We start from the raw sequence: 8433 nt of genomic DNA, 5'->3' as shown, positions 1-8433 counted from the left end.
CTATGTGAACCTCAGACATCAATTTATAAATGTAACTAATATAAATTAAATAAATTCTAATTAAGTAATCCTTTATTTTAAAAATGCAATTCTATTTTTCTTTTAATCATTTTTTTGTTCTCTTTCCCTCTTTGTCCTCAGCAGTCTTACTCTGCTGGGTTTTGTTATTTTAGTTTGGGATTGAACCTTGGTAGTCTCAGTTTGTGGGCTTTGTTTATTTGTTTTCTTTAGATAGTTTTGGTTAGGCAGATATCAGACTCTGATGGTCGACATGTCTGGATCAGCAGTCTCCATGACTTATTTTATGTTTGGTGAAGGAGCAACCATGGAGAGATAAAAGAGACACATGTGGATCTGGAGCTGCAGGTTACAGACTCTATTACTACGGCAAGCCACAAGCTCCATGCTCCACTCCATTCTGATTCATCCACTCATAGACAGATAGATCCCCAATTGTCTTTGTTTTCCTCGTCTGAGCTGGAATCTGGATCAAAACTGTACGGCTGATAGCTCTGATATTGCTCTCCATTCTTGTTGCACCAGTAATCTTAGTTGAGGAGTATGAGGGCTGCTAGCTAGGTAATTTACTGGTACTTCAGAAATCTTGTTTGGAAAATCTGTGTTGGTTCCACGTGCCGACTGTCCAGACTTCAGAGTAAATACTGTTCCTCTTAAAAGATCTAAAGTTTCTGGAATAATCTAATGAGGAAGATCGGGAAGGAACGATGCCAAATGTAAATGTTTATCATGGACAGGATTAAAGATCTACTCTGATGAAAACTGTTTATCACTTTAGATGAGGTGCTGCAAACACTTACTATAATGTTGATAAAGATAGTTAATACATTTGTTAAGCTGGTAAGCAGTTCATTAATATGGTCTTTGTAGACAATGGTCTCACTTTAAATGTTAATAATTCTTAGTAAGTATGTAAATAAATCTTATTTGGCTCATTGTGCTAATAAATGTCTAACCAACACAGTATAAACACACTAATAATGTTTGTTAATGTGTTAATACAGCTTGTTAAGGAATCTTATACAGTTTTACCAAAAATTGTGTCTTTTTTATGTTTTTAGCATGTTTTTGTGGCATTTTCTGATGATAGACAATATAGGAGCAGAATAAAACTGCATTTCTGAGTATTTCTTTACTCAAATTGTTGTGAATCAGAAGCAGAAAAAAACTCAATTGGGAAAACATCACATTATTTATTTATCCCGTAGAATGCATTTTGAACACTGATTATCTCTCAGGGCAAAAAGATTGATTACATTTTGTCTTTACATAAATCCTCTTTCATTGTTTTGTTTTTTTCTCCAACACAAAGGAACATTTTCTGTGTTAAAGTTTCTGAATGGATGCTTTGCTGTGGGGAAATTCTCAAATCACCCTTTTACAAGTTTCCACAAATTAGCAACTTTATTCGATTCATTATATTCTACATCTAACAAAACATGATAAATACTTCAGAGCTGTCAAACAATTTCTAGTTATTTGTTCTCAGTTCTTTTTTTAATAATTTATTTTTCTCTTAATAAAATAAAATAAAACAAGTATAAAATAAATATGAAATACAATCTAAGAAAAACAAGCATAAAAAATGAGTACACAAAGAAAAGCCTGTTCTAATTTAAACAGGTGAGTTTTAATTCAGGAGAATTCAGGAGAATTTTCAGTTTGGGGGCAGAATGACTGGCAGTGTTGGGTAAATTACCTTTAAATATTATTTGATCACTTGGTTAATTAAAATTTAATTAAATTATTTGACTCATTCCCCAATTTACAGAAAGTAGCTCACCACTTGTTTACTTTTTCCCACTCACATACTCACATGAATAGAGCTAGTACAGTGTAAAATCCTTTGAATAAAACACAGAGGCTATTCAAGTTCAGTCAGCTTTTAGCATCACCTTATAATGTCACCACACTGACATGAAGGACATGGTGTAGTGCATAGTGTATAGACAGGTTACATTGACACTATAGGTCAGTGGAAAGCAGCTCATTTTCAAGCATCACTCACTAATTGAAATGTTTTTGTTTTCTTAATTTTTTTCTACTTGTCCTGTCCTGCAAGTATTTGCAGGTTTGAAGTATATTCCTGCATTAATGATGGAAGATTTATCTCACAGGACTGAAGTGAAGTCATGCACAGACAGATACACATATGATTTGCATTCACCAGTATTCCTGGAAGGGAGTGTGAGAACATTAGTCGTGTCAGAACGTGTGTTTCTTAGCGAGTTCTGATCACACTGACTCACCCCCCCTCCCCCATTCGCCTTCGTGTCCATACTTCTGCTCTCTTCATCTTACTTTGATCAATCTCCAACTCTGCATTTGTGCCCTTGTTTGGAGAGAAGATAGACTCACCTCGATTTGTGCGTGGATTATTGTTCATTTATGTGTAATTCTGGATTTGTGTGTAACTTTGGATGTGTGTGTGTGTGATTCTTGATTTGTGTAACTTTGGATTTTTTTGTATGTACTTTTTTTTATTTGTGTGTGCGTAATTCTTGACTTGTGCATTACTTTGGATTTGATCGTAACTTTGGATTTGTGCATGAAGTTGGACTTGTGTGCATTATTCTTGACTTGTGCATTACTTTGGATTTGTATGTAACTTTGGATTCATGTGTGTAATTCTTGGTTTGTAACTCATACAATTCATTTTTGCATAAGTACAAAAATTATTAAATAAAAAAATACAATTTACACATGCACAAATTAAAATTACAATTCAATTTTATTTTATTTTTTCTTACAACACCTTTAAACTAACTATACACACAAATGTTTAAAAATTACACACAAATTGCTGTTTATACACACAAAATACACACAAATCTGAGGTGAGACCCTTTTCCCGTCCTGTAAGTGATGAGCTAAATTCTGCTGGAATGCTGTTTCAGCTGATTTGAACTTAGATTGTGAATAATATCTGGTAAACTTTTCCCAGTTTCTGTGGATCTGTTTTCTCTCCTTACCCTTGTGTCATTAACTGTTTTTGCTTTATTAGAATCAGTTTTGTTTTATTTGACGGCAAGAGACAATATCAGTGTTTTCACAAAGTAACCTGTTGACTTTGTCACCATCGGTTTCACTGAATCAAAATGTATTTAATGAAGCGATGAGCGTGTCTGTAGTCTTGCAATTGTAGTTTAAATCCTGAAGGTTGGAACTGTAATTGGTTACTTTACTCCACTACTGACAAAAGTAATTAAATGACAGTAATTTGTTACTCTGTAATTCATAACCCAAAAGCAGTGACTGAACGCTCTGCTGATGGGAGGCGGACAGATGGCCTGTGAGGTGAACGGAGGAGGAGGTGGAAATTTGGAGGCAATTTAAAGGAGACAAAGAGGCAACGATAAGGATGCTGTAAGGATGAAAAGGGATCTTTTCCTTAATTTACTACCAAGCAAAAAGGTTAGCAAGATGCTGTTGAACATTTGGAGTAGTTTATGAACAGATTTTTAGAGAAGACCTGGACTAAGGGAGTGAACATGAATGGATGTGGAGTAGATAGTGAATTTAACAGGTCTAAATAAGTTTGTTGTTTCTACCCTGGGAGACCTGTATAGATGGTACATACCCAATTGCCTGACTGGAGTATTTAAACACCCACTCCAAAGAAAATTTGGCGTTTTTAACATGTTCTTATAGTGTTTTCTGAAAGAAAATTGAGTTCAAAATTGCATTTGAAGTATTTTTATTCAAGTTGTTGTAAATCAGCAGACAAGCGTTATTTTAAAAAGCTTGTCGCAGTAGCATAGGTGCTACAATCAGCAGGTCACAGGCTCCCTGCTCAGCTACATAATAATGCATTTATTGACAAATAGATCCATGAATGTCTTTGTTTTCCTTGTCTAATATTATTATGATATTATTGAACTACACGAGTGTCACCCCTTAAGTCTGTGATGCAGCTGCAGTTCACACACTTAAACGATGTCCATTATCAGTTGCAGCCACACTGAGCTCTGTGTCGCGGTTGGGAGGTGTGGCTGTGGTGTTCAAAGGAAATGATTTGGTGTTTCTTTTCTCTCTTGGTGTGTAATCGTGTCTAAGGTCGGATTAAGCATGTATCCATGTGTGTATTTGGTGTGTTGTACAGGCTTGGCTTTCATAACAGTCTAGGAACATCACAGGTTCATGTTTTTAAAGGAAGGCTCAGACCGACATTTTTAATCTGGCTTTTGGTTCAAATTTAGAAACTCATTTTATATTTAGTTTTACACTCTCTTTTTATCTATTTGTTTATGCACTTTTACTGATTTATGTCTATTTTATTTATTTATCTGGTTATTTATACCTGTTTTTATTCATTTTAATCTATTTTAGTCCTTTTACATTTTTAACTCCAGTATTTCCTCTGAGGGATCCTCCACAGCAGCGACTGACCTTTCTCAGTAAACGGGGTCGCTGCAGTGAGGTCTCCCGGGTTTGGCTCTTTGCTCGGGTCTGGGGGGTCCTGTAGTGGCGTGCTCTGTGAAGTGGATTGGGGGGTGTCACTGATGTGGACAGGTCCCTAAAATATTGTTTCCTCACTTCAGTACGAAGCCAGATTTCTACTTTCCATCATTTTAGTATTTATTTATTTTTCTACCCTACTATGGTGTGGCAATATGTCAACTTGTCTTTGCGTGTATGTGTGTGTGTGGGGGTGGGGGGAGGGTTCTTCCTCGAGTATAATTTGATTATGTTTTATGTAAGCACTTTGAGTGAAATTGATTTTTTTGGAAAGGTGCTATTCAAATAAAGTTTGATTTGATTAGATTACAGAAGTTATCACAAGGAAATGCAACATTGTTTTTGGCAGTATTTTCACCTCTGTGTTGATGAGCAGGTTGTGCCTGTTTCTGTGCTTTTAGTCTGTGTTTGTGGTGGATTTTTCATGAGGACTGATGTTCTTTTCCCTGCAAGAGACACAAAAACAACAGTCACAACAAAAACAATACACAACTTTGGCCGTCCAGATCACAAACATCTACACAATTACTGACGTGTTTTTAAAAACAACTTAGAATTTTCGAATACTACATTTTATACAGTCCTTTTAACAACATTTTGATTTTAATGGTGAAGGAATTTTTGCACTTTTATTCCAGTAAACACTAAACTTCTTTGTCTTAATGAAGTCCGTTCAAAAAGTAGATCAATGTCCCCTTTCCTTCAATTATTACAATCAATTTCCCAAAAATATGCTCTGGAACTTATCTGTTTTTAATCTAACCGTATTTAACTGAACAAGATCTGGAAATTGAGGGTGTTAAATCTAACAAAAAGATCATGGGTGTGGTCTCTTGGTCCTGTATGATTTATTATTCTCGTAACCTTCTTTTGTAGTACGTTTAGTCTATTAGTGTAACATTTGTGAGCATTTCCCCACACCTCATTGCAATAAAGAAGGTACAAGACAATTGAGGAATTGTAAGGCATCTTTATCTGGAATATCTTTTGCTTTATGTAAAATACCAATGTTTTTACTTATTTTCTTATTTAATCTAGTCAATATGAAATTTCCAAATAAGTTTATTATTGAGTACCACCCCTAAAAAAAATTCAGAAACATTATTAATAAGAACTTCCTCAATTTTAATATTTCTAATTTCAGCATAATTCCTTGTTTGAAAAATCATACATTTAGTTTTTTCCCACTTTAAGACTAATTTGTTTGCATCAAACCACCTTTGTAATATAACCAGTTCCTTTTCCATGTTTGTAATGACTGATTCTAAATCATTCCCTGAACTTTAAACAGTTTTATCATCAGCAAAAAACAGAAAATTAATCTTTTTTAAGATTTCATGAATCTTGTTGATACATAAAATAAATAGTTTAGAACCTTTTGGAATTCCAGACGATCCTGTTTCCACTTTTGATTTTGAATTATTCATCTGAACATATTGTTGCCTGTTATTAAGGTAACTTTCCAACCATTTGGATACAACATCTCTTTCCCATAATTGTCTAATTTTGCTAACAAAATACTGTGGTTTACTGTATCAAATGTTTTTTGTGAATCAAGAAATAAACTAACCATGAAGTGCTTTTGTCAATTGCAGCAAGAATCTTGTCTGTTAAATGAAAGAATGCAGTAGAGGTTGATCTATTAGATCGAAACCCAGACTGATATTCAAAAAGTTAATTATTTTTTCAAGAAACATCCAATTTTTGTGTGAACCATTTTCTACTATTTTTTTAAATTGTGAGAGTACAGATACTGGCCTATCAAAAGTAAATAACATGGCAGATAGACGCGGTGGAACCGATAAATGTCCAACGAATGTTGTATTTTATCTAAAGTGCGCAAGTTAGCACGGAAATTGAACTTTTATGCTTTTTTATGCTTTTATTGTTAATTTTAGTCAAAGTTTTTCTTAAATACATTTTTTAAGGGACATTTTTTTATTATTGTATCTTTTAAAATAAGAACAAAAAAACATGAAATTAAGAAGGCCTGAGCATGCAGCCTCTGAAACCCACAGCGGCTCTCTATCTGAAACTCGCACTTATATTTACTAAATGAGTTGCACATAAATAATTGAAAATAGAGAAATTGCCACAATTAGAAATAATATTTATTTGCAATAATATTTCTTTCTTTCAAATTTTACTTTCTTCAAAGAATCCTCCATTTGAAGCAATTCTGTGGACCTGTAGCATTCTAGCTGTTAGTTTGCAGAGGTCATCTGGAGAAACTGGTACCAGAACGGTACCATGCGGTCGAGCTGCTCCCACAACAGCTCAATGGGTTTAGATCTGGTGACTGTGTTGGCCTCTCCATTCCAGATAGAACACCAGCTGCTGCTTCTTCTCTAAATAGTTCTAGCATAGTCTGGAGGGGGTCGGCAACCTCGTTTTCTACTGATTAAAACCTAGAAGGAGTCGAATAGTTTTATTTTAACCTTTAAGAAATTTGGATTTGTATTCATGGCCTTCTTTTTTAATAATAAATGTGAATTTTGTCTATTTTTTAGCACAAACAAAGCAAAAATATAAAAATAACCTAGCATCTCTTTTTTTTAACTTATCTTTAAAATAAAAGATGCTCTGTGCCAAACAGGACCATCTCAGTGCAGCTCAGAATAACTTGTAACCAATGTTATTCAGCATAAGATAATATGTGCTTTTATCTAATAAAAGATCAAACTTATTACCAAAGTTTTACTTTGCAAATAGAATTTATGCCTTCTGGAGGTAGAGTTGAACAAACAAAACGTCTTCAGGTCAACAGGATGTGAAAACCTACATAGTTTATCATCTATGTGAACCTCAGACATCAATTTATAAATGTAACTAGTCTAAATTAAATAAATGTTAATTACGTAATCCTTACTTAAAAAAAACATTTAAAAAATTTTTTTTTTGTTCTTTTCCCCTCTTTGTCCTCAGCAGTCTTACTCTGCTGGGTTTAGTTATTTTAGTTTGGGGTTGGATCTTGGTAGTCTTAGTTTTCAGGCTTTGTTTATTTGTTTTCTTTAGGTAGTTTTGGTTAGACAGACATTATCAGGAGCTGCTGACTCTGATGGTCGACATGTCTGGATCAGCAGTCTCCATGACTTATTTTATGTTTGGAACCACTATGGAGAGATAAAAGAGTCACATGTGGATCTGGAGCTGCAGGTTGTAGACTCCTGGTCTAAGTCAACAGCCATATTATACTGTGATTACAATTAAACCGGATGAGAAAATACACAGTTTAACACAGCTTTGCACAGAATCATAACAGTTATCAGAACATAGAAAATACAAACTTTTTAACTACAAAAAAAGGGCTATATATATAACAACACCAACAATGATACAAAAACACATCCATGGTTTGGACACAAGAGTTTTGACGTGTGTTAATGATGCATACAGCCGCCAATGCTAGTAATGCACAATGACGTGGTGGTTGAACCTCAAACCACCACATAGGTGTTGGTATTTCTTTAGTTTTCCTTTAAATGAAAACGTTCATTTTTAGTTTTTTTGCTTAAAATAAATTAGCAGAAGGTGCACACATTTGACTGACTTGTTTTAAGTGAAAAGAGAGTTTGTTTGTTTCTGAGTTTCCACCTCAGGTAAACCCATCCATAGTTATCAGCAGAGAAGACTGGAACGTTCCACTGGGGGAAACTGCAGGGGTTGTTCAATCTTCTCATAGATTTTATTTTTGTTTCATTAAAACTCATTATTTATTTTATTTTATGAAGACTACTTTTATGGTATTTAAGCATAGTTATTTTGCTGTTTTCCTGTTTGTCATAGATTAATTAGCTAGAATGTTTTGGTTAGTTTGTTTCCTCCTCCTTCATGTGGCCGGTGTGGTTTTGCCTCGTCTATGAAGCTTCCTCAGAGTGTCAGTGAAGGAGTCTGAGTCTGATCAAGCCTGTCCACTTTCTTTGTTTCATTTAGTTTTTTTTTCAGTTGGGCCCTAAT

Source organism: Oryzias melastigma, unplaced genomic scaffold (genome assembly GCF_002922805.2).
Source record: "Oryzias melastigma strain HK-1 unplaced genomic scaffold, ASM292280v2 sc00247, whole genome shotgun sequence".
Lineage (NCBI taxonomy): Eukaryota > Metazoa > Chordata > Actinopteri > Beloniformes > Adrianichthyidae > Oryzias > Oryzias melastigma.
The sequence above is the reverse complement of the archived record's forward strand: the minus strand, read 5'-3'. Positions refer to the sequence as shown.